At 44.7% G+C, this 3636-nt stretch overlaps 1 pseudogene; it reads right to left on the reverse strand.

Annotated features, from left to right (window-relative positions):
- Window positions 1-3636, reverse strand: part of LOC110295437 — a 7631-nt pseudogene continuing 3995 nt past the window's right edge.

Genomic DNA, 3636 nt, shown 5'->3' on the forward strand with positions numbered 1-3636 from the left:
TTTTTTTTTTGTAAGTGAATTTTTATTGGGAAGGAAGTTGTCAACTTAAACAGCAGCAAATGAAGAATGCATAAGGAAACTCCCTGTTGTCACAGACAGATGTAACCTCCAGAATATGTGACACAGGAAACATTTTGATCTGTGACCCCAAGCCGGGATGCATTAAGCGCTTTCCCATTCAATCTAACACTTCTGGATTCCTACTAAAAAGGAATTTGTAATAAGAGCATGGAAAAGTTGCTTCTGAAAGGAAACCCCCAAAAAGGTTCAGAAAAGGAATGTAGAAATCAAGACGTTATTATTACAGTTACTTTAAATTGTAACACACTACATTTTCCATATCTTCGCAGTAATACAAAACACAGTCACTTGAAGGACTGGTTCAGATTACTTAAATACCAATTGTGCTGCCAGTCCTCTACACAAGTGTCTGGAGGTTACTCGTGTTTATAGGAAATGAAGCTATTGAGACTTTTCTACAGCAGTAATTGCTCACCAGGAAGTGGAGACAACACAAACCAAGGGATGGAGTTTCCCCAAAGCTGCAGTGTGAAAAGACTATAAACAGTTGATCCCATCCACATGAATGGGCTTCCTTGCTAAAGGAGATCCAAGTGGAATAAGGAATGGAGATGTAAAAAGGTTTTCTTGAGGGGAAGGAGGTTGGTGCCCTGGATGCCTTTAGTTTTCGACCACCTCTGCTGCATCACATTCTTCTCCTGCACTGTCTGATGTCCATAACGTTTTAGCCAGTGTGCAGGCGAGCTCTGGATTATTAAGGCTCTCATAGTAAAATACAGAGAAGTTAAGAGCCAGCCCCAGGCGGATTGGATGCGTAGGCTGCATCTCTTTCTTGCTTATATCAAATGCCTCTTGGTAGGCTCCTTGGGAATTTTCTATCATTTGTTTTCCATCATTGCCATAAGCTACTTCAGCAAGATACCGGAAATAATCTCCCTTCGTTTTCAGATAGAAGACCTTACTCTCTGAATTAGTTGCATTGGCTATATTTACTTGTCCAACAATTCCAGGACCATGGTGCAGATGGACCTCAGCTCCGACTCCACTTCCTCCCGATGGTCCTTGATCAGCTGCAACTTCTTGACCGAGGTGTCGGTCTTCTGCTCAATGCTCGAGATGACCCTCCAGGCAGACCTGCGGCCCCCTACCACGTTTTTGTAGGCCACCGACAGCAGGTTGCACTCCCCGTTGGACAGCTCGGCACCCTGCTCCGTCACGGCTTTCATGCAGGTGGCCATGTCGTCGTCGCAGCGCTCGGCCTGCTCGGCCAGCTTGGCCTTCTGGATCAGCTCGGTCTTCTCCATAGCGAGCGAAGGCGAGTGCCGAGCCAGATCCAGAGTTCTCCTTCTAGTCTCCTTGTCACACATCCTTAACTAAGATGATTTTTTTTCTCTAATAACAGAGAAGAGGTTAAGCTCAAAATGGAGATATTTCTCAGGTGGCCTCATCTTGGTAAAATCCTTCATCCTGACGGTGCTTTAAAAAAAAAAATTGTCCTTTTATTTTAGATCTGACATCACAAGATGATCATTTAAATTTGAGATTTTTATTTCTACTTTATGTGTATGAATGTTTTCCTTGAATGTATGTCTGTGCTTAACATTTCTGTGGTGCCCGAAGAGACCCATGGTTGTGAGCCCCCATGTGGATGTTGGGACTAGCAGCCAGTTCTCTTTTTGAGCCATCTGTGGTGGTTTGAATGAAGACCACCCCAAAAGCTCCTGTGTGAACGCATGGTCCCCCGTTGGTGGTTGGAGTGGGTGTGTCACTGAGAGTGGGCATTGAGGTTTCAAGGACCTGAGCCAAGCCGACTCCTGGCTGCTCGCTTGCTTGCTAGCTCTCTGCCTGCTGACTGTGGGTCAGAATGTAATTCTCAGCTGCTTGACCAGAGCAATGCCTGCCTGCTGGCCAGCACAAACTGCCATGAAGGTCATGGGCTGACCCTCTGAAACTGTAAATATGCTTTCTCCCCTCTTCCCCCAATTAAATGCTTTGCTTTTAAAGTTGCCTTAGCCCTGATGTCTCTTTGCAGCAATAGAACACTAAGGTGTTGCACACCTTTAATACCAGCACTTGGGAGGCAGAGGCAGGCAGATTTCTGAGTTCGAGGCCAGCCTGGTCTACAAAGTGAGTTCCAGGACAGCCAGTGCTATACAGAGAGAGAAACCCTGACTCGAAAAACCAAAAAAAACAAACAAAAAAAAAGGATCCCATCTCTGCAGCCCATCAGGTTTTATTAGGGTCCAGGCTGGAGAGCAGGGTTCTTGTAGTTTCTTCTCTCGCCTTCTCCTGGAGTTCCTCCCTTGGTCCCCCATTTATTGGATTGTCGCCACTTAGTTTTCATCTTAAACATTTGAATATAATCCTGTTTCTCCTCTTAGGACTTATTAAATGGCTCTCTTAATTTTGTTTTTTTTAAAAAAAAAAAAAAAAAAAAAAAAAAGAAAGATATAATTTAGGTCCTCTTCATCCCTGGTGCCCCATGGGACTTAGCTCACACAAAGAACTCAGGCTTGAACAAAAGGTTCATCCAGGCACCAGGTGTCTATGGGGAGAGGGAACTCCAGTGAGCTCCCTTGCACTGAATTGACAGCACAGCTTTGATTCTGCCCTTCGAATGAGTGGGCGCATCCCTTGTCCTACCTCCAATGCCTGATACGCTATCATTTTAAACAAGAATACTGATATGCAGCCCAGGTTAGTCTCAAGTTTCCTGTCTCAGCTTTCTGGATACTAGGATTACAGATCTCTCTCTCTCTCTCTCTCTCTCTCTCACTCTCTCTTTCATGCACATAAACTTTACCTAAATACGTCTGGAGTCAGAAGCAGTGTTGGCATGTCTTATATTTCAAAATGGAATTTTAAAAAACCCTCTTCTTAGTCTCATTATACCCAAGACTAAGAAAAATATTTAGAGTTGGGCCTAATAACACAGTTCCCTAGGTGGCTGGCACAGGGGGATCTCAAGTTCAAGGGGTGTCTATTGAGTAAAAATCGATCCCCAGTACTTAGTGAGACACGGCTCAAAGTACATTTTAAAAAGGGAGAATGTAGGAGGAGCTGGGGATAGACAGTGCTGGTACAGGCCCCCTCCCTGCCAACATGTTCATACATACATTCAAGAATGGTGAGTCCAAGCCGGGCGTGGTGGCGCACGCCTTTAATCCCAGCACTCAGAAGCAAAGGCAGGCGGATTTCTGAGTTCAAGGCCAGCCTGCTCTACAGAGTGAGTTCCAGGACAGCCAAGGCTACACAGAGAAACCCTGTCTCGAAAAAAACTAAAAAAGAAAAAAAAAATCCAAAACAAACAAACCAAAACCAAAACCAAACAAACAAAAAGATAGTTGTGAGCTGTCAAATTGGTGCCAGGCATCAAACCTGGGTCCTCTGGAAGAGCAGCCAGTGCTCTGTTGACCAAAGAGTCAACCCTCCAGCCCCCAAACCATACCCTTTTTAAGGTCTTGAAGTTTTGAATTTTACGTGTGTGTGTTTGTGTGTGTGTGCATGTACTGGCTAGTTCTGTGTCAACTTGACACAGCTGGAGTTATCACAGAGAAAGGAGCTTCAGTTGAGGAAATGCCTCCATGAGATCCAACTGTAAGGCATTTTCTCAAT

Source organism: Mus caroli, chromosome 5 (genome assembly GCF_900094665.2).
Source record: "Mus caroli chromosome 5, CAROLI_EIJ_v1.1, whole genome shotgun sequence".
NCBI classification, from domain to species: domain Eukaryota; kingdom Metazoa; phylum Chordata; class Mammalia; order Rodentia; family Muridae; genus Mus; species Mus caroli.